Genomic DNA, 22,777 nt, shown 5'->3' on the forward strand with positions numbered 1-22,777 from the left:
CTCAGTTGGCCCATCCGCAAATAACAGACCGCGTTAGGAAACGATTCTGGGCACACACACTCTCCCACCCCAGGTTCTAGGCCCCAGACCAGCATCCAGGCTCAGGACAAGCTTGTGCTCTCCTAGAATTTGACAATGAGCTTGGAACCAGGGCATCTAGTCAAGGCCAGCTCAGAGTTCTGAGGGCATTTTGGGGGCTACTTATTCATTCAACAAACACTTTCTGGGCACATTTTCTGTGCCAAGCACTGTGCTGGGCCCTGAGACACTGAGATGACAGACATGTGACCAGGCAGGTATGGGACAGTGAGCAGGCTTGTGGCAAGGGGTGAGCAGTGGCTGTGGGAACCCCTGATGAGGTCAGGGAGAGCTTCCTAGAGGAAGAGGTATATAAGCTGAGTCCCAGAGGACGAGTGTGTCCTGAGCCAGAGGAAAAGAGGAGGAGACAGTTTCAGGAGGAAAGAACATCAAGAACAAAGGCGGGGAGTAGAGAGAGGGGGTGGGCATTAAGCAGTGGGTGGAGGCACTGGTTTGTTCAGACTCCAGGGCCTTGCCAGCCGTGTCAGGGGATTGGATTTCATCAGGAGTAGGAGGGGAGGAGGTCTGGGAGCAGGAGAATGGAGGAGGATGGGTGTGTGCGTGCAGAAGCAGAGTCGACCCCCTAACCCCACCCCGAGGGCTCCCGAGGGCTCCCGGTAGGTAGAAAGGAGTGCGGGTGGGGTCCCTGGGACCTCCCACACTGGCCTCCCTCAGACCCCTTCCAGACGGCCTCAGGCCTTTGGAGAAATAATCCAGTTTGCTGTAAGGGAAACATGGGAGCATGATTGTATTTCTTTGTGTCCTGAAATTAAGGTGACTTTCTGTATTTTTGCTAATTGGTTTGGGATTTTTCGTGTTTTTGTTTTAGAAGAAAATTATATTGTAGACGCTGAGAATAAATGCAATTATTGTGTGGTGCCGAGTGCAGAGAGTGAAAGGACTACCTCCCTGAGCTCGCCCACTTTTGTGTCACAGAACAGGCGAGTGAGGTGGGGAGGGAGGGACGCAGCACGAGGCGGAATACCCGCCCCACCTCATCTCTGGTCTCCGAGGAGCAGGAGGGTGTGGGGTGGCGTTGAGCAGAGGATGCCTGGTGGGAGTTCCTCCAGCTTCTGGTCTTGCTTGCACACCTCCTGGGATGGAGAGCTCACGGCTTCCCTCTGCCTGTGATGATTTTGCTCAGCTGCATCCGTTTGACGGTTCCTCCTGAGCCGCTTCCAGCACCCCCTCGAGGTTCCCTGCATCCTAACCCCTGCCTGGCCCTCCGCCTCTTTTTTTTTTTTTTTTTTTTTTTAATGTTTACTTATTTTTGAGAGAGAGAGAGAGAGAGAATGAGTGGGGGAGGGGCAGAGAGCGAGAGGGGACAGAAGATCCAAAGCTGGCCCTGTGCTGACAGCAGAGAGCCCAACGTGGGGCTCGAATTCAACAAACCGCGAGATCGTGACCTGAGCCAAAGTGGGTTGTTCAACCGACTGAGCCACTCAGGCACCCCCAGCCCTCCACCCCTTGTCTTCACCTCTGCCTGAGGCAAGGCTGAGGCCAGGGTGGACTCCATGGGCCCTAGACTTCTACAGGCCACATGGCGCTGGGTCTTGTCTGTCCTGAGTGGGTGGTACCTGCAATTCTGTGCCTGATGGCTGGGAGGGCTTCCGGCCCAGAGGCTCCCTTGCTGCCGGCCTGCGTGGGGACGTGAAGAGAGGCGCGTGATCTGCTTCCTGGTGCCTGCTCTGGCATCCAGCACATCCTGCATGGCCCAGCCTGGCCCGGCTGAGGACACGGGCCGGTGGGTAGAGGAAGGCCCTGACAGATGGTTCCATGCCCATAGAGGAACAGACGGGCAGAGCACCGGATCAGCACACGCCCTCAAGCGGCAGTCTTCTGTGCCCGGTCTTGCAATGGCTGCTGGGCCCTCCAAAATGAATTTGTCACAAACCTGACTCCTGACCTCGGGAGCCCATGGTCTGGACAGGCGTGGGGGAGACAGGTCACAATAAAAAGCCTGCATTGCTGGCCTTACCAGCAAAATCAGCTCCAGACTTTTTTGGGAGCATAAATCCTACATATTCTAGCTTCCACCCAGAAACTAAAGAGGGACCTCTAAGTCACCTCTGTTCTCCTGCTCCCGCCATGGTTCCCAGTGTGTGCTCCACACTCCCTCCACCCTCTAGCCTCTCCTAGAACTCAACTGGACTCAAAGCACTGAACACGCTCAGGTTTTAATGGTCTCCCTGGCCCTCTGGCCTTTGCCCAGGTTGTTCTGTCTGCCTGGAAAACGTCCTCTCCCTTTCACTTGCTAACTCCTACTCACAGTCAGCTTCCCAGTCCTCTCCCTGGGCAGCTTTCCCAGCTTCCAGACCATGCCGGCCCCCTGGTGCCTGTCCCCGCAGCCCCTATACTGCCCTTGGAGCACTCACGGAAACTGAGATTTTTTTTTTTAATGTTTATTTATTTTTGAGAGAGAGAGAGACAGAGTGTGAGCGGGAGAGGGTCAGAGACAAAGGGAGACACAGAATCTGAAGCAGGCTCCAGGCTCTGTGCTGACAAGCACAGAGCCCGACGCGGGGCTCAAACTCATGAACCGTGAGATCATGACCTGAGCTGAAGTCGGACACTCAACCGACTGAGCCACCCAGGTGCCCCTGCGATTAGATCTTAATTGTGTGCTTATTCCATTGGCATCTGTGGCCACCATGGAGAGCAAGAGGGGCTGGTTTCTCTTGGTCACGGCTGAATCCCATTGCCTCACCCCCGGATGAGCCCGGACCACATGCTTAATCAATGTATGTTGAGTGATGAGTAAATGAGTATAAAAACCACAGTGTTCCTATTAATAGAAGCTTAAGTTCAGGCACATGAGGCTAGTAAGATTGAAAATGCATGTGCTGGCCGTGGCAAAGATGGTTACACTGGCTCCTAAAACATAACCAACCCCTGGCCTGCCCCAGCCTCACTGGCAGTGGCTGGTTCCAGGCAGCCTTGATGTCAACGGCAACAGCAGTGACGCTGGCCATGTGTTGGAAGCTACCTCAGCACCAAATAAGTACAGAATGTTTTTTCAATGAAACATTATATTTGGATGCAAGAACCTAGGGTATCAAACATTCATGTGGAGCCAAGATTCATTCATCAGCAGACATTTCTTCAGCACCAACTACGTGCCAGGGGTTGGCTGAGCACTGAGGATTTGGCCGTGGACAGACAGACCTGCCTTTGCCTCAGCCTGAAGTCAGGAGAAAAAGCAGGATAATGGACCTCACTTTCGCCCCTCTGACCAAAGGGAAGGGAAGACATTTCCTCCCATGGGATGTGCCATCTCTGAGCATAGCTGCCGTCTGCAAAGAGGCACAGACTGACCCTGTCCTGTGGGGCCCTGAAAGACCCAGGCCAGCCTGGGAACCTGGAGACTGCAGTCCCTGCTGGGGGCCTGGGCCAGTTGCCCTCACTCTCTGGGGCCAGTGTTCAAGCAGCTGTTAGGGCTGGGATGGGCCAATGGACCCCACAGAAGCCAGCCCACCCTCTTCCCCTTCCACAGGATGCCACTCCACGGCCTGTACGTGGGATCTGGCCCCAAATAAGCTTCTGTCAAGGGTCACATAAGGGTCATGTACAGGTCACGGCTCAAAGCAGCCCCTTCTTGCTGCCAGATCATGGTTCAATGAGTCCTGCTGTGTATGTGTGTGTCTGGGTAGGGACACACAGAGGACAGAGGGGGCTCTGGAAGAACAAAGCTTTGCCTTCCCCTCAGACTCCTCAAGACAGGGCCTTATCTTCTGCTTCAGACTGGAGGCCCCAAGGGCCTAAACCAGGAAGATGGCTGAAAGTGAGGCCAGAGCCCCCATCCCTGCTTGGCCAGACTCTTGGGTCAGTGGCCTGGAATCTTCAGCCACTGTGCTGACGTGCGGAGGCTCCAGTCCTCACCCAGCTGTGCCCTGCCCAAGCAGGGAGGGCTCTGAAGGACACAGACAGCTCTTCCTCCGTCAGGACAGTGGGACCATTTATCAGGGAGATAAGCAGTAGCCAGAGGGCAGAGTTGGCGGAAGGAGCTGTCTGGAGCAGATAACCTGCGGTCACTCAGAGGGCACGGAAGGGCTCCTGTCCCCATCCTGAGGCCACCCAGGCCCCACCCCAGACCCTGCTCAGACACCTGCCCCTAAGTCTGCTGACCTCAGACATCTGCCTGTCTTGGCCTCATGGAAAAATCTGCTGTCCTCCAGGAACAAGGAGCTCGTGCTTCAGTCAGGCATGGAGCACATTTCCTCTTCATATTCTGTACCACAGCAGGGCCCCTATGATGCTGCCTTGCCTAATTTCCAGATGGGGAAACTGAGGCGCAGGGGGACGGTTTGGACTGCCCTTGTCCCAACCCTGCCCTCAGCCCTCCTGCACAGTGTGGGAGGGAAAATCCACAGGGCACTGTGTTAGTGAGCATTTACTATGTCCCCGGTGACTTGGTGCATGGCCTCTGCCCTGTCCCCAATCACCTGAGGGAAGAAAAGGCCTTGCCTTGTTTACCTTTCCCAGATGGAAGCAATGGCCAGAGAGTGAGGTCACCAGGCTAAGGCTGAACCACTGGGAGGTGGCTCAACTAAACTTTAAACTGGGGGCTTCAGAGTGGTCTCCAGAGCCTCAGCTGGCCACTGAACAGTACTGTCTGCCCAGAGGGGTCTTCGGTGCCTGGCAACGGCCAGAACAAACCCACTGAGCAGTCCTCGCTTCAGCAGCACATATGCAAACCCACTGGGCAGAGAACAGCTCTGGGATCCCACTGCCCAGCTAAAATCTGACACCCCCAAACTGTCAGAATTTTCCCAGGCTGCTCTGCTCACCCCAAGTCCCTAACCTGGCACTCAGGAGGGCTCAGTAAATTTTTCTGAAATTAATTAAGTCGAAAATGAGCGGCCACAGGAGCATAAATAATGATGTTGCCCCACGTTGTGAGCTCTTAGGGTTGGTCAGGCCCATACCAGGGGCTGTACACACTCGTCTTGATATCTCCTTGCCTGGGAAATGCCTGTCCATCACCTGCTGGACCAGAAAACATGGGGCTACCCTTGGGAGCTGAGAAGAGCCTAGACCTTGGATTGCAGAGATGGGGAGGGGGAGGAGGAAGAAGGAGAAGACTTTGCTCCTGGGCAGGGGGCTGGACTCCTCATGCCCTGTTGTGGAGACCTCTGCAGCCCTGCAGCCCTCACCAGTGGGAGCTCTATGGGCTGGTGTGTTCAGGGAGGAACTGGGGCTGGTCTGGGGATGATCCCTGGCTCTCCTCTCTCAGCCTCAGGGTCCAGGGCAGTGATTTGATCCCCTAACTGCAGAGACTTTTCTGGAAAGTATTCTACACGAAGGGCTGAGGGAGACATGCTAGGGAGCCTTGGAATTCATCTGGCAGGCATTGGGGGAGGGGGTGGCCTTTGAGAAGACTGGGGTCCTTTGGCCCATGACTACATTTTAAGGTGGGGGGTCGGGGGAGGGCTCTGGGTAGCCTTTAGCCCAGGTCATGTTGGGCAGGGAGAGAGTCTGGGCCATGCATGGTGCAGGGAAGGGTCCTCAGGTCTGGGGAGGTAGCCTGTGAACATGACAGTTGTGCATAGAGGAGGCCACAGGGGCTGTGTTGGGAAGGGGAGGATGACAAACAGGCACAGCAGTGCCAGCTTCATCACCCAGCCATGCAGGAGCCCCCACACCCAGAGGGGCCCTTCCTCGAGTCTGGCTGGGGGCATTGGAACTTCAGGTGTGGAAGGTTTTTTTTTTACCTTCTGACACTGATTGGGTCACCTCATGTCAACCCAAGAGAAGATACAAGCCCCCAGTCCTTAAGAGAGAAGCACCAGACTGCCCCCTGAACCAGCAGAGACTAGCCTTGGGAAGCCTTCTCCAGAAAAATTGCCATCTTTGGAAGAGCCCTGGTGGTTGTGTGTGGAGAGAGGGGCAGCAGTTGGCCAACCCCACATTGAGCTGGTCCAGCCCCTTGGGGGACAGTGCAGGCATATGACAAAAATATTGACAATAAAAAACCTGACCCAAAAACCCTGGAGAGTAGCCCTGCTGAGCTCTGGGTGTGCCCCAGACACGCCTAAACAAGGCTTCCCTGCCGCTCTCCCATTTCATTTAAATCTCAAGACCCTCTGAGGTTTGCACAATTGCTCATCCCTCTTTCACAGACGAAGAGCCAAGACCTGGAGGGGTTGAAGTCCGGGCTCGGAGTTGCAGAACATCAATAATCCTAAAGGCTCATGTGCACACACTCAGAGGGGCCACGGCACTTTTCCAGGGCACGTCCCGTGGCACACGAGCACACTCCGTGCAAGGGCATCAGCGATGGCAGAACCCTGAATGTGGTGGAGGTGGGTGGGTGGGTGAGAGGAATCACTGGGTAACCTGAAATGTCCATCAGTCAGGTTCACGCACAGGACAGGACCTCAATGAGGTGGACGTGGAATCTGGTGCGGAAAGCAGTCCAAGCCCATAGCTGGTAGTTGCAGTCAGCACAGATGGAACCCATTTATGTGTGTATGTGTTATAGATACAACACCCAGGCTGCCACCGAGGGCTGCTGGGACACCTTCCTACACGTGTGCTGGAGGGCACCCAGCCCAAGCCCAAGGGCATTACCTCCTGGCACCTCAGCATGCCTGCCCACACAAGGACCACTCACAGGGGACGCGTCCGCTCGCTCTCTCTCTTTGGGCCCAGGTCCAGGGTGCCGAGTCCTGGCTGGGGCTGGAAGACTGGCTCAGATGGTGGGGGCTGTGGCTTTGCCCCTCTTCAGCAGCTCCCTGCCCCCTCTTCCTCTCCTTCTCTGCTTCTCTCTTGCTGGCTCCCACTGCCCTCTCATCCTTGAGAGGTTCTGAGCTCTCTTCGGTGGCAACTGCCACACAAGTGACACATCATGCTGCCTCAGTCACACACAGCCCTGCCTCCCGGGCCGGAGTCCCACACTGCCTCCGGGTGTCCGTCTCGGGTCAGGCTGGCCGGTGCTGGCTGTAGCCTCACTCACGCTGCACCTCCAGCCTGGCTGACCGTGATGTCCCCATCTACCTGTGGCAGCCCTGGGAGGCCCAGTGGAGTTAGTTGTCAGAGCATAGAGGCTTCCGGGGTGGTGGCAGTTCCCAGGGCGGGCATGGAGGATGGAGAGGGCGTGAAGGTGGAGGTGTGAAATGGAGGAGGCGGTGAAGCAGGGGCAGAGCTGTGCCCTTGCAGATGGGCCCTCCTGGAACAGGTCGTGGCCCCCTGTGCTTCTCCATCTCTGCCCCTAGCCCAATGCCTGCCTGGCTGTTCCCTGCGGCCCCAGAACACAGAGGTAGCTTTCTTTGCTACACAGATTCTGGTGCAGACTTTCTGTGGTCTTGGGCCAGTGAGGGCACCATACCAGGCTCAGTTTCCCCATCTGTTAAATGGGGCAAGGTGATGATGGACTAAGAAGGCACAGACCCTGGAGATGCCCACCAGGACCCGGGGAGACAACTCCCAACAATCACAGGCTTATCCAGAGCCAGACGCTTCCCATCGCTGTCTCCACCTCCTTCATTTAAGTCCTATCGCTCCCCTCAGCTGACATGGAAACCGACACGCCCAAGGCCACCCAGCCACAGCATGCTGGTGCCAGGGTTTGAACCACTTACCTCTCTCAGGCCGCCCGTAGTGTGAGTGGAGCAAGAGGCTGCCAGACACTGGCCCAGGATTGGGGCTGTCTGAGCCCTGTGCTGGCCCTACGTCCACCTGCATGGCCGTCCACCCCATCCTTCTCAGAGCTATTCCGTGCAGGTTATTTCTATTTCGACAAGGTGCCGGGAAATCATCAACCTCCCACGGAGCCTGCTGAGAACTGGCTACGAATCCAGCCACTCCCTGTCCGTCCTAGCAGCAGCCCCCAAGGCCTGAGGCCCAGTCCCCCAGGTGCATCCTCTCTGTGCCTTTCCCAGGTGTGTTGTCCTCCTGCTCCCTTCCTGTGACAGAAGCTTGTCACCTCCTTCCAAGCCCTCCTCCTAGAAGCTCTTCCGGAGAGCATCTTTCCCATGCCCAAAACTCCCCTACCAGGTGTACAGGGGCCTCTCCGGTGCCTGGTGCCAAGCCTGGTGGGGCTCCAGACTGTGACTGGCCAAGAGACCAGAGAGGATGCCCCGCCGGGAGAAGAACAGAGGGACAGAGGTAGGTGGCTGCTGTGCACCTTCCCTGAGCCTAACTCAGAACATTTACCCGGCAGGGCTTTGGGAAGAGAAGACGAGGTGGGCCCTTGGCTTGGGGTCTCCGGCTCCAGCAGGTGGCCCAGGAGGAGGTCCCCAGTGTTGGCTGTTTCTCCCTTTGCTGAGGGGCATGGCGGGTTGTCCCTTCCTGCTCCATAACCTCTCTGGGGGCATGGCCAGCTCCCATGTGCAGGCCAGAGAGTTGACTGTCCTCCTGGGCTGAATGTGGGGGGTGAAGCAGGGACTGCAATGGTGGCCCAGGGGCAGCCGGGGTCAGGACAAGGCCCCATCCCTGGCCTCCTGGGGTCTCCTTGCCTCCTCCTGAGCTGTGATTGTGCCTGTCTGTCCCTGGCCAGGCTGAGCTATGCTAATGAGCAATGAGGATGAGGGTCTTCTGACAGCAGGGACTGGGGGCTCAGGGGGATCGTCTGCTAAGACTAGACCCAGGACCTCAGCTCCCGCCCACACTGCCTCCCTCCCTGGCAGTGTGAGAGGTCGCCTGGGACCAGCCCCACTCTGGACTCTCAACAAGCTAGTCCAGCACCGGCCCTTGCCTCCTCCCTGTTCCTGTAGACTGGACAGGCCCCATGCCCCTGCCCTCAGCCTGTGGCTGCAACAGACTGCCCCCTCCAGCCCTCACTTCCTCACATCCCGACTCCCATCATTCTCTGAGAATAGGGTGTGTCTCAGCCTCATTGAGCCTCAGTTTCTTCATCTGTAAGACGAGGAGAATGATGCCCATCTCATGGGATTTTTGTGACGATGAAGTGAGATCAAGCGTACATAATGCGTGGTGCAGGGCCCGTGTGAGGCAAAGCCACACTCAATGGGAGTGTTCTTGTGATCACGCCAGGCCCTGCGTGGCCTGTGGAAAACTCAGAGGTATTGGTCTGACATTCCCCATTTTCCCAATGAGGAATCTGGGGCTTTGCCAGGTTAGCAACATGCCTGAGGTCACCCAGCTGCAGGTGGCAGAGCTGGGGCTCAAATCCAGGCTGTCCTGCACCTGCAGCCACAACTCCATTCCCATGACCTGCTCAGCCCACACATGGAGCGCATCTGTGGTCCTCAGCAGAGGGCAGCCTAGTTTGCACAGGGTTTCCGGTGCCTCATCCCAAAGCGTCTGAACCCACAGGACACAAAGCACATCGCATGGCTCTGTGCAGCCCTCCAGAGTGGGCTCTGAACCCAGCTGGGTATGCCGGGCTCTGCAGGAGCCCCCTTGGCCCCCAGCGCCCCTCTCCCAGGGGTGGCAGGGGTGGGAGGCTGCAGCTGTACGCTCTCCCCTTCTCCCCACATGGGGATCCCTGAGGTCGGGGCGATGCTGCAGCAGCACGTGCCGTGCCAGGAAGTGCGCCAGACCTGGCCTGGAGCTGGGGAGGTGCCGGGCAAGTGGACGCTGCAGCTCCACTTTGGAATTCCAGGCACACCCAGAGGCTGTGGGGTTGAAGCCAAGCTGCACGGCCGAAAGAGGCCAGAGCGGACACCCCCCGGCACCTGCTGCGGCACCGGCAGTAGGGTGGGTGCTGTGGGTGCCTAAGGGATCCCCGCCTGGCCTTTACCCCTGTTCTCATGCCTCCCAGGGCTCCCTGCCCCCTGCCTGCAGGATCACAGCTCCACAGCTCAGTTCTGTGGCTCAGTGCCTCAGCCTTCAGGTAAGCCTCCCTTCGGTTGCCCAAAAGATGGGGAAGATAATCCCTCCCCATGACAGCGCAGTGGGGTGATAGGTGCCTGGAACAGAGCCTGGCACACAGGAAGGTGAATCCATTAGTTTCCTCTTCCGTGACTCAGTTGGCCTGTGAGGTCTGGGAGCGGGCTTGAACTATCTAGTGTAGCCCATGGTGCTGGTGGATCAATCACCTAATCACTGGGTTGTACTCCTCGTCCAGCAGCTGGTATTTCTGTCTCATGGACCCACACAGAGCACCCAGGCCAGAAGCTCCACTCCTCTTGTGGGGAAAACAGAGTTTGTAGGTAGCATGGCCTGGAGACAAGGGAGGGACAGATGACCTCCTGAGGGCCTGTCCTGCCCTAACCTTCTCAGGGCCTAGACAGGTAGGCCAAGCAGTGGGCTAATGCCATGTTGAGGCTGGGGAATGGCCCAAGAGGGGGAACGTGAGGGCACATCCCTGTGACCATTAAATGGGTCCCTGTGGGATGTGCTGTCAAAGTGCCCACCAGCCCCTCCTAGAAAAGGCCATCAGTCTCGCACCTTCCCAGAAACTCTCATAATTAATCAGGGAGTAGCAAAACAGCTCTGTGGAGAGCAGAGTCCACTCCCACCACAGCCCTAATCAAGACCCGCAGGCAGGGTACAGTCCCCCAGTGACCTCCACGGGACAGAGGAGCAATAGGGGATAGGACTCGGGGTGAAGTCTGAACAGGCTTCCTAGAGGAGGGGAGCTCTGAAAGTCTCGTGACCGGGGAGAGAGAAGGCTTGAGTCCTAGAGAGAGAGAGGGAGGACACAGAAGGGCTGTGGATGTGGGACACAGGTCCAAGCAGTGGTAGTATGTGGGCAGGACAAGAGCACCACTTCCTGTGGGAGGGAACAGTCCACTCAGGGGACTCTGGACACCAGCTTCTGGGACTGATGTGAGCCAATGGTGGGTGGCTTCAAGGGTCACAGACCCAGGTCCTGGTTCTAGAAATGGTGCCCTGACACCCTCCACCATACCGGGGGCTGCTTCTGGAAGGACAGTTTTCTTCCCACAGCTTGCAGAACTGCCTTGTCTGGCCCACCTCTAGCCCCAGAGAGTGCCTGGTCTGCTGAGTCCCCCAAAGGCTTCTAGACCCACAGGGCCCCCAGCTGGAGGGCACTGGAAGGACAATCCTGGGAATAAAGGGGGGGTCCTGCTTCATTGGTAGAGGGCATCTGGAACCCATCAGAAGACACAGAAGTCGGGTCCCTGAAGGAGTCTGTGATCTATTAGCCATGTCCGCCAAAGGTGGACCATGGACCAGATGAGGTTGGATGGCTGTGTGTTTGCAGCCCTTCACGTGCAGATGGAGAAACTGAGGTCCAAAGAGTAACTCTCCTAAGACCACAGAGCAAATTAGAAGCTAACTGCTTCTACTTTCCTTCAAGTGGTGATTTTCTTAGGGCAGATTCCCAGGAACAGAACTACTGGGTTAAAGGTAATGTGTATTTTTAGGTAGGCCTCTTAACTCAAGTTGCCAAGTGGCCTCCGAAAGTATCTCCAGTCCCATGCCTCTGGTGGGCTGTGAGGCAGTTACGAGGGGGAGAGACCACCTCATCCCCACACTGGAGGCTCATTTATACCTGTGGCCTGGGATAAAGCCCCTGGGCTCCCTGCCCTGGTGGCAGGACTCGCCTGCACGGACATCAAGGCCCATAGCCTCACCCAGCCCCTTCCTTCTGTGGGGCGTAGCAGTGTTCAAGCCAGCTGTGCCCTCCTGGAGTCTCACGGGGACCCTACAGATAGATGAGCTTTCCCAGCACTGGTGGGCAGGGTGGTGGGCACAGTGAAGGCATTTAACTTGGTCAGGGGCCAGGGCAACTTCCTGAAAGAGGCCATGCCAGCTCAAGCAGGAGGCAGCTGGCTGGAGATAGAAGGGAGATTCACGGCAGCTAGGCCTTGGGTTTATTTTGTCCCCAAGCCTCTCTGGGGCTGGGCCTGACCCCAGGACGAAGGCCCCCCACCTGAGTTCCATCTCTCCTGCCCAGACAAGGGCTGGGGCTTGGGTGGCCCCTCCTCCACACCCCAGGGGACTGAACTTCCCCGGACCTCAGCTTCCACTCATATAGTAAAGCGGGAACCTGGTGGAGGAGTTTGGAGAACTCATGTGAAGCCTCCAGCTCTGAGCAAGAGTCTCTGCAGGCCCCAGACACCCAGGGAGCAGAAGGCTCCTGGGAGCAGGTGGCAGAGCCCACACACCACTGGCTGAGGCCCCAGGACGACCCCCAACCAGAGTTCAGACTCAGACCACAGCATGCAGAGTCCTGCTGTCAGACGAGAGATCTCTGAGACTACCTTCTCTGAGCGCTTCACCCCTGCCCCTGTCTCTGCCCTCTGAGGCCCCGGGCATAGGGTGGAGTGGCCCAGCACCCTGCCCGCCCACTCGCCTGCAGGGTCACCACACTGTGTCCCCCACCTTCAAGGCAGCATTTCCACCCCCCCAGTCCTCCGGAGTGTGACTGCCTGGACAGCAACTGAAGGTGTGTCCGAGGGGAATGCACCCCGGCCCAGGGCCAGCGGGCACCGAAGGGTGTCCTGGAGCTCCTACAGCCCGCCCCCAGCAGCCACACCCAATGACAGTTGCACCTGTCCTCCCTGGGCCTGGTGGCTCAGACAAGTTACTCCCACACCTGAGGAGCCCGGTATCTTTGTTATCTCCATTTCAGTGAGGCTCGGAGACAGGAAGGTTCACACAGCTGACCCCCTCTGAAGGCGGGACTACAAGCCCATCTGAATGCAAAGCCACACGGCCCACCCCACTGGGACACGAAGGCCCTGTATGACACTTTCCTGGCTTGGCTGTTTCCAGAGCTTTTGTTGATCAGAGCCCTCTGATCCTGACCACAGCCCCTGAGAATCAGGGAGACTCCCTCAGGACTGGCAGCTGAGGCCCAGAGTGGGCAGGGCTGGCCCTGGGTCACATAGCTTGGAGCCGCTCACTGAGCCCAGGGTGCAGTGGGCTGTACCCCTACACAGAGAGAGGCTCCCACGAGTCCCGGGCTGAGGGAAGGTGCTGTCAGAATATTGTGTGTCCTCCTCAGAGGAACATTTCATGAGAGAATGGAGGCTGAGGACAGAGTCGGGTTCTACCCTGGAATCCTTGAGGCAGATGGGGCAACCATCTGGGGTCCCATTGGCTAATAGATGCTGGTGGGTTTGGCCTAGCAGGTGTTACATAGGAACTCAGAGGGTCTGAACTGGGAACAGATCCTTGATGAGTCCAGCCGGGGTGCAGTGGGCAGAGTGAGGTCCAGAGAGGGCAGGGACATAGTTGCAGGCCCATGGACCTTCAGAGGCAGAGCTAGAGCCAGAATCCAGAGCCATAGCCTCCTGGCCCTGCTGAGGAACACCCAGGCCAACTGTCTCTCCCTCAGACCTCAGCAGCCCCCTCTGCTTAGTACAGGCCCAGCTCAGGCAGGTGCTGACCACTGTTGGGACCCAAGACTGGGGTAGAGGCTGGAGACTGGGGGCTGTGTCGGAACCGTGGTCCTGCCTGGATCTGAAAATTACCTGAAGCCCCATCCCCGTGACACCCACCTCACCCTGATGGCAGCTACAACAGATTGTTCTGGGATCCTACTGGGGACAGCCCTCAGCGTCAGAGGGCCAGGTCCCCACTTCTGTCCCCGGGTACCTCGAGGCAGCCTCAACCTCTCTGTTCCCTTAAGGTGAACAGTTCAGGGGCTCCCTTGGAATTGAAGGAGCCAAGCTGTGCTCAGAACCCAAGTCTTGGCCTTTTGCAGCTGGAGTTACAGCGGGGGTTCAGTTCTCAACCCCCTCCCATGTCCCGGGCTTGAGTAGGTGGGGAGAGGCCTGAGGCACCAGGGATTCTGAGAAGGGTAGCTGCGACAGAAGGGGCCCTTGGCCAGGTTTGGGTGGGAGAGCACCCACCTCTACTCCCAGGCTGCCTGACGTGACCCAGGCTGAACCCACCACCCTGTAACCAGGGCAGCAGCCCCACCCCCACCACATGCTCCTGGGAGCCCAGAAGAAGGGGTGCCAGGGCAGGCAGGCTCCAGGGAGGGCCGGGCCGGGCATTTCCTGCTGACGGGTGCCAGGCTCCAGTCCCCTGAAGGGGTGATTCTTTAGCCTTAGTCAGAGGAAGTGAGGCAGGGCAAATGGGCAATGTGTGTGCAGTGCCGCGGGGCCTGGCAGGGCTGGGTTGGGAGGACGGCAGCTGTAGGAGCCAGGGAGTGTCCCTGGCCCTGCATATCCCCTACAGCCATACACATCATGGTCTGCCCTCAACAGCCAGCCTACTGCCCAGCACCCAGGCAGGTTGCCCAAGACCAGGGCCAAGCCCCTGACTCCAGCTCCCTCTTACCCAGCTGCTGAGTCTCTGCTCTGTTGCTGTGTGGCTTAGACCGGTCACGTCCACCCTCTGAGCCTTGGCGTTCTCATCTGTGAAGTGGGAAAATTGTGGAACCCCTATGCTCCTGGCTTTCCCCTGCCCCAACATCAGGGGCCCACCCTCCCAGTTTGGCCCACTCTCAGGATCCTGGGGAAAGAGGCCACCAGGGTAGTCTCTGCCCTCCTTGAGCAGAGGGGCAATCCAGGCTCAGAATGCAGGGCCCTCTCAAGAACTGCCCGCTTGAACAGCTTATGTGGTGCAGGCGTGCCCAGTGGTGATACCCCAGCTCTCGGACTTGGCCAAGCTGTCTGCATCCCCACCATTGGCTGGGCCCAGACGACTGAGCCTCCTTGCCCTTCACAGGGTGGTGATTTATCAACACTATGGCTGCCTGCAGGCTTGGGCTGTGGGCACCTGTCACAGGGCTGCTCCCCAACCACAGCCCCTGCTTCTGAGTGTACCTTGGAACCCTGATGTCTGGATTCTCAGGATTTTTTCCATGACTCAGCTCTGACTACAGTGGATAGGAGAGGCAGTTTCTATCTTGATCCCTGGTCTGGGACCTCTTCCCCAAAGTCCCACCCACCCCTCTCCCACTGGAGAAGCCCAGCAAACCCTGGCCAAATAGAGAAATGAGGAAGCATGGGGGGCTCAGGGCTCCAACAAAGCCCCTAACAAAGAGAGACAGAGGGTGCGGTTGTGTGCCTTGGGAGAGAGCCCTAGTTCTCTTGGCCTCTGCACAGCCAGGTGCCCATGGGGGGCTGGGACTAGCCCAAGGACAAGCAAAGGTGGCCTTGAGCTAGCTCACACCATGGAAGGTCACTGGGAGCAGAGGCTAGGCAGAGGCCTGGTGAAGACTGAACTAGAGAGACCTTCTCTGCTCTTCCCACCACTTGGGCCAGGGGTGCCTCCATGCCTCTGCTCTCACTGGGGCCAGCACTGGCCGGGGCAGGAGCACGGGCGGGAAGTCTTACCCCTCAGGGTTGCAGACACCCAGCCCCTGCTCGCAGATAGGGCAACCAAGGCTATGAGGGAAAGAACCAGGGGCGCTACCTGGTGCCCTCAGAGTGGCTGGCTCTGCCCCAGCTCTGACTGAGCCGAAAGGGAAAGGTAAGGAAGGCAGGGAGGGTCTCTGGGACAGATGTGACTGGGCAAGATGGGGCGAGGGTGTCGGGCTCTGGCCAGGCAGGGTAGTCGGCCTCCCTGCCGGGGCCTAGGCTGGGTGGGGGCAGCAGGGCTCAGGCTGGCGGGCTGTTGATCCAGCCCAACAATGATGAAATGGCCCCTTTGTCCTGCGGCGCCAAAGTTGCTGTGACTGGAGGAGGCGTGACGTGAAAGGGTCATTGTTCCCACTTGGGCAGCCACTCAGGGAGCTGGAGGACCGACCAGGAGCAGGCTTCATGCCAAGGCTGCAGCCCTGCCTGCTGCCTGCGGCGGTCGGAGTATCCTGGGCTCTCAGACTCCTACCCATGGCCACCACCCTGCAGGGCCAGACTGAGCACAGGTGTCCACTGACCGTAGTGTCCTGTTTCCTCCCTCCACTGAGCTCTCCCGATGGAATGATATGGTAGATCATGAATGGGGTTTGCCCCCAGTGGGGGAGGTTCTGCTCTGCTCTTAACATACATGTGAACTGTGTGAGGCAGGATGCCTGCGATCTTGAGGGGTAAAGAAGGTGCTTTGTCCTGCGGCAAGGAAACTTGCCAGTGACATTCACATGCTGGGGCTGTTGACCTCAGGGACCCTCCTCCAACCTTCCAGATGAAGGGAAAGAGGCGCAGAGAAGAGAATTGGGTGGCCCTAGGTGACACAGCACTAGCACACTAGCTGGTTGGCTGATACCACATAGCTGCCTCCCAAGTCCCCACACCTGATGGACCTCTGTACCCTCTGGACTCTTGAAGCCCCCTCCTTGCCGGGACCTTTCTCCTGCCCCTCTAATCCATTCTCCCCTGAGATCTTTCTAAACCCAAAACTGATTAGGTCCCTCCTTGGCTTCCAACCTGTCATGGCCTCCCACAACCAGAGAAAGTTCAAACTCTGGTGCTGGCATTCAAGGCCCTCACTGTGCTGTAGCAGTCAGGGATTAGAAGCCCTGTCTAGAGTCTGGAGTGTCCCTCAGCCCCTGTGCTGGAGTGTCCCTCAGCACTGACCACAGTAAAGCCTGTTTTATCTCCCCAGATACAGCCGTCATTCCTTGTTCCCACAGGTCCTGCCCTCTGGAGGGACCCCTTCTTTTCTGTGCCACTCCTCCAGGTCCCCTTCTCTTCCAGATCCACCTGTCTACAGCCTCTGGGCTTCAGGTGAAGAGCCAGGAAGCTGGGAAGAGGTGGTCAGGAGGGGGTGGTCCAGGTCCAAATTGGAGCCCCTTCTCACCCCAGGTGGCCCAGCTGGCTCCGAGGTCTAGAACTATTCTCCTCTCTGACTCGCCACTGCCCCCAGCAGCTGGCATCAGGCTCAGCCTGACCCAGGCTAATTAAACCCTCCCCTAGCCCAGGCGAGGCTCTGGCTCCGGCTCTAGACTTTTTTCCCTGGAGGGATGGAGCTAATTAACCGAGAGGGTTTAATTAATCAATTAGCGTGGCCTCCAGACCCCTCCACTTAGCTGTGGCAGTAGCAGATATTTATAAACAGGAGCTGCCAGACCCTTCTCTGTCTGGCTGGAACCAAGGGGGAAAGCAGGCAGTCGTGGTGGGCATAGAGACAGTGAGAACAGGGGCTGCAGGGGCCAGAGACCCAACCAGTGGTGCAGAGGTGCTCACTTCCACCTCCTGGGCACCACCAAAGGCCTGAGCAGGTGCAGGATCAGCAAAACCTGGACACGTGAGGCTACAAAGTGAGGCGTGTACTCCAGGTACACCTCCATGGGCACAGGTCATGCAGGCCTGACATCCAGAGCTGGGCAGGTTTCTAGAAGCACCCCAGACAATGGCCAGAAGGGCTGGTGATGTGCAGCTGGAACCAGGACCCTGGCTAGCAAGGCCTCCAGGGGATGGGGCTGCATAGAAGGCCATGGGAGCTAGGGGAGGCACCAGAACCCCAGCTAGGGGAAGAGGCTGGGAAGGCTTTCTGGAGGAGGAGGCATTTGAGCCAAGCTCAGGAAAAGAGTAGAGAGAGGTAGCTAATTGAAAGGCGGGGGTAGATGATGCAGAGTATTCCAGGGAAAAGGAAATAGCATATGCAAAGGCCCAGAGGCAGGAACAGCAGGAGGTTCTTCACCACAAGATGTCCCCTTCCTTGGGAAGCCTCCCAGACAGCCTTACTGGTTAGAATTGGTGTCCCCAAGTCTCTGCCCCTCCAGCCCTCACACTCCAGGACAGCCCTGACTCAACACTCCTTCCCATGCCTCTTGAGCAGTCGCCAGCTCTCCTCCTCTGCCTTCCCTGCCTGGTCCTGAGGAGCCCACACGTGCACCCCACTCCCTTCGGAAAGGGGGCTATAGACTCCCTCCTCTGAGATGCTGCTTTCCTGGCGTTGGCACAGGCAGGAGCCGGGTGGTATCAGGATGGGGGTGGAGGGATCAAAAGATCAAAGCTGTCCCTTACCTGGCAGGCCTGGGTTAGCTGAGAGGAGGGACTCCCGACCCCAGAGCAGCACCTTTCAGGCTTCGTTGCTCTGTCTTGGCTTCCTCCTCTGTTCGTCAGGGATAATCCAGCACCTCCCTCTGAGGGCTGCTGGGAGCATCAGTTGAGTTTATCATGAAGAGCTGGCAAGGCACCCTGGCCCAGAGCAAGGGCCACGTACATGTGTTGTTATTAATACTCTTCCTGCACTTAGAGCTGCCAGAGGACCAAATACTCAACAGAACTCCCAGACAGGGCAACCATGAGGGACGGCTGGAGCTGCTGAGCCAGGCGGGGGCTCCAGCTGAGGAAAGGCTCAGCCCCCGTGCTTTGCTGGGCCCCTGCTGGGTGCCTGGCACCATCGACACACGGCTTCTCCAAAGCAGCTACAATAATAGCCAAAACGTAAAAGATAAATGATCCTGCTTTCCTTTTGGAAACCAATTGGAAAAATGGAGCACAGGTGTTTGCCCCGGAAATGCCACTTCTGGGCACGGGGCCCAGAGAAAGAACCTGAAATGCAGAAAACACTCCACTCAGAGTCCTGGGCCAGAGGTCCTGATGGGATAATGAAGAAGAGAGACAACCTGAGTGCCCAGCGACCAGGGAGGGGCGGTGGTGTCCAGCCTCTCTCTTTCCCAGGGGCAGGGGAGAGGGCTGTAGGGGCCTGGCTCCGGGGATGTCAGGGACAGTGTGATCCAGGCCTTTGTTCCTGCCATGCCCCATCCTGGGCCACCGTCCCAAGCCCCCATGCTATTCTCTGTGGAGAGAAAAGAAGCAGCTCCAGCCAGCGGGGTCTCGAGCACGTGTGAATGGGGGACCAGAGGCAGGCTTACATAGGTGAGGTGCTGTGGATGGGCAGGACATGGGAATGCAGGGGGCTGGTGAGGAGGGTCTTTGGACAAGCAATGTAGGAAAACAGGCTGAACAAAGCAATAGACTGAGAGGGAGGGGACTGAGCTCAAGGACCTTTCTGAAAACCCCACGAAGACACCTAGAACCCCTGAACAAACCAGCCCCAGGCAGGGCTGGAGCAGGGAGGGGCAGTTCTGGAGCCCTCTTGCTTGGCAGAACTCTAAATTTCTCAGGTCCTCAGAGCCAGGGGACACTGTGGGGGAGTCCCCTGTGCAGGTAGATGGAAGGAGAAAGTGTTCTCAAGGGGCTGCAGCAAAAGAATTTCCTGGAGCAGAGAGGGGCCCAGCCTGACCCACCCCTCCCCAGGCAGGCACCCTGCCCAAGGCCCCCCAGCCCTCAACTCCAGCCTTCTTCTTTCAGGCTGTGTACCAGCTCCTAGGCTACTCTGGATGCCAGGCTGTCCAGGCCTTGGGACAGAAGAGAAGATCTGAGCCATAATCCCTAAGTCACAAGTCCTAGGGCTGGGTCCCTCAGAGTCATTATTCTCATTTCTCACCTGTACAAATAGGGAACCTGAAGACGGATGGGGAGGAGACCTTTCCAAGGTCACACAGCCATCAGTGATAGCTGGCCCTGGGAGGTGGCCCTCTGGGGGTGGTCACAGTCAAATTGGCATCATCATGACTCACATCCCCAAGGTCTCACTGGGAAGAAGACCCTACATCCTGCTTTCTTCTCTTACACCCACAATTTTTTTTTTAAGATTTTATTTTTAAGTAACCTCTATGCCCGACATGGGGCTTGAACCCCCAACCCAGAGATCAAAATTTGCTTGCTCCACTGACTGAGCCAGGCACCCTAAGACCCACACTTCTTATTTCCACTGTACAGAAGAGAAAACCAAGGCTCTGAGAGGGGCCACCAGGGCTGTGCTGTGCCGGGAAAGTCTTTAGTATGAGGGAGGACCTTTGTGAGCCCTGCCACTCTCTGGCTATTCAATGTGTGGGCACACATTGAAGGGGTGGAGCAGGTGAGTGGGAACACAGACTCCAGTGGCCAGGGTTCATCATGGACCCACGCATGTCCTGGCTAAGACCCATCCTTCTATGTGGTGTGGTGTCTGCCATTCAGGCCATGGATGTGGAGTCAGACAAGCTGGGATGCTCTGTCCACACCATGGGTCTTGCCTCCCATGAGGTCCAAACACTGCTAGTCCTGCACGTATATCATCCACAGTGGTCCAGTCCCCCGAACCACCCCCTCCCCCCCGCACCCTGAATGACCAGCTCAGCCTCCTCACTGTCCCCTCTCCGACGTGCTTGCCCCTCAGGCTGTTCTCCACTTAGCAGTCAGGGGATCTTTCTAGGGACCACCAGACCCTGTGAGCACTAGACTTAAAGCTCTTTAGGGGCTCCCCTCTCCCCCAGACCACACCAGGTTCCTCCCTGGTCCATCCATCTCTGGAGAAGGGGCTGCAGCCTCTCCTTTGCCTGTAGCAGGGGTGGAAGGGCCCTGGGGCCTGAGGAGGTGTGGGTATGGAGGGGGCAGATGGAGGTCCTACAGATGCACAGAAGCTACAGGATATATGATGACCCTGGAGGTGTGTGATGGAAGGGGGTTGACTGCTTGAGCAAAAGATGTTCTGGCAGGCACTGAAGTCCCACGTCGCCTGTGGGCGTTAATCTGACCCAGCCAGAGACAATGGGGCTGAGGCCTCATTTTACCTCTGGAGGGTTGCTAATGATGGTCTTTAATGGCCATGCCTGGGAATGAATGACCTCACCCCTGCCGCTCCCTAATGAGAGGAGGCTAGAGTCAGAGGCAGGCGGCTCCTGCATCACTTGGGACCTGCTTGGGCTTGTCCTGTCTGAGAAATGAGGGGGCCGTGTGTGTGTGTGTGTGTGTGTGTGCATGTGCGCATGCATATGTGTTTGGTCCTTCACAGGGCCGAAGAGAGAAGGCTCCCAGCCTCACTGGGAAGGCAGGACCTGGGGGAAAAGACTCAGGACAGCAATATGAGGAAGCCTGGCTTCTACCATGACTCACTCTATGACCCCATCTAAGCCTTGCTTTTCCTATCTGCATGGGGTTGGGGGCAGTGGGATGATTCTGAATCCTCCCAAGGGTTTCAGGTCTGCTGGGTATCAGGAGAGACCGATGGGACCAATCTGAGGAGATCTTTGGGAGGAAGTGAGAGGGCTGTGCTCAGGTGGGGTCCCAAATGAGCAGGGGAAATATGTCAGAGATCAGGACTCAGACATCCCACCCATGCGACCCAGGTTCCTGGGGTGCTCAGAGTTCAGCATGCTAGTTAGCATGCTCCCTCCAGGGACACCTGGCTCCCACATCAGGCTTTCCGGCTTTGGTTAAGGGTTTTGGTGTACGTGCTGGTGTTCCCAGCCGCATCCAGACAGATGGACATGGAGGGCAGCCCCCATGCAGACTGGGCGTCAAGGGGCAGGCCTGAGTGTGCCAGGCGGCAGCGGCAGCAGGAGGGGAGGAGGCATGTTCCCGCATGGGTTCACTGCTTGCCTCCATACTGCCCTATTCTTGAGGGGTGACTAGGTTTGTACCCTGGGGATAGGCCCTTTGTGGGCAGTCCTCCTCCTGAGGGCTGCCTGCCTCTCCCCCAGGCTCAGAGGAGGACCACCTTAGGGAAATGTTCATCTCTTGTCTGACGTCCTGCAGGGGAACTGCTTCATAGTGCTGCAAGTTCTTTCTCATGTCCGGCCTTAGTCACTCCTGCTGTTGCACCTGATTCATTTTTCAGAGGACAAACTGAGGGCCCCATTATCCTGCCACCCAGCCTGACATCACCAAACTTCCCTCCGGCATGTTCCCACTCCTGGGATAGCCCAGCCCGCACAGGAAATGGCTGCTGGATGAATGTGTCAGTGAGTGAGTGGCTCAGATCTTCCTCCCATGAGAAGGCTAGGAAGTGGCCAAGAAGTGGATGGGGGAGTTCCTGGGCCTGGGCTGAGATGGAGACAGAAACAGGAATCCAAAGGGAGGCAAAGAGGGGTCAGGAGGAGAGATGGGACTGAGGGCACAGAGACAAATGGCCTGGGACAGACAGGGCCCATGGGGGTATAGCACAGCAGAAATAGGGTAGAATAAGAGGAGCTCAGAGTGGACCATGAGACAGATCAGAGGGACCATGAGGTGGGAACCTGGGAGCCCGGGTGGAGACAGCCGTCCAGAGTAAGCATGGTCTAGCCCGAAGTCACAGAGTGAGGACCCAGAGTCCCAGCCACCCGGTCATGACCTGGCCCTCTGTCCTCACCAGAGGGGAGCAGAAGGGAGCCACAGCCAGGCATGGTGCTGAGGTGTCAATTTCCTCAGCTGAGGACACGGAGGGTCAGAGAGGACATCTGGCCTGAGGTTGCACAGGACGGAAAGCCCCCTGGTCCTCCATTTGAGGAGCTGGCTCAGGAGGCAACGCTGCTCCCACCCCCCATCCTGTGCTTGGGCACACTGGCACTGCCAGGCACTTACTTGGCCTGTCGAGGGCCCAGCCCCCAGCCCGGCACCCGCGGGCTTCCCCAGCCCCAGCCAAGGGCAGCAAGAGGGAACAAAGGCCCAGTCTCTGCCTGCTCAGCCCCCACCCCCTTGCCTGCCCCTGGCACAGACGGACCAGGGCCCCGAGGGAGCCCAAGTGCAAAAGCAGCACCCACCCCTTTGCCAAGGCTGCGAGACTCCCCTTCCCCCCTCCACAGGTCTGCTGGCTGCACAAGTGTTCCCCCATTCGAAAGATGGGAAACCTGAGTGACAGGGGTAAGGAGCTGGTAGCCATACATCTGGCACTAGAACCTAGGTCCTTTTGCTTGAAGAACCTACCTTCTACCACTCATCATATGCCTGAAGGCGTGACTGCATTCTGGTTGAACCTAACTCATGGGCAGAGATGAAAAAAGCAGAGCCTCCTGGACAGCCCAACTGGGAGTCTTTAGAAAGAGTACCTGGGGCCAGCCCAGTGTTGGTCATAGTGGAAGGGATAAAGCCAGATGACAGGCAGAGATGAGGAAATGGAGTTAGCACCTAGTGCCCGACAGGGCTCACTCAATTCTGCCAGAGGCAAAGGAAACATAAAG

Source organism: Prionailurus viverrinus, chromosome A2 (assembly GCF_022837055.1).
Source record: "Prionailurus viverrinus isolate Anna chromosome A2, UM_Priviv_1.0, whole genome shotgun sequence".
Lineage (NCBI taxonomy): Eukaryota > Metazoa > Chordata > Mammalia > Carnivora > Felidae > Prionailurus > Prionailurus viverrinus.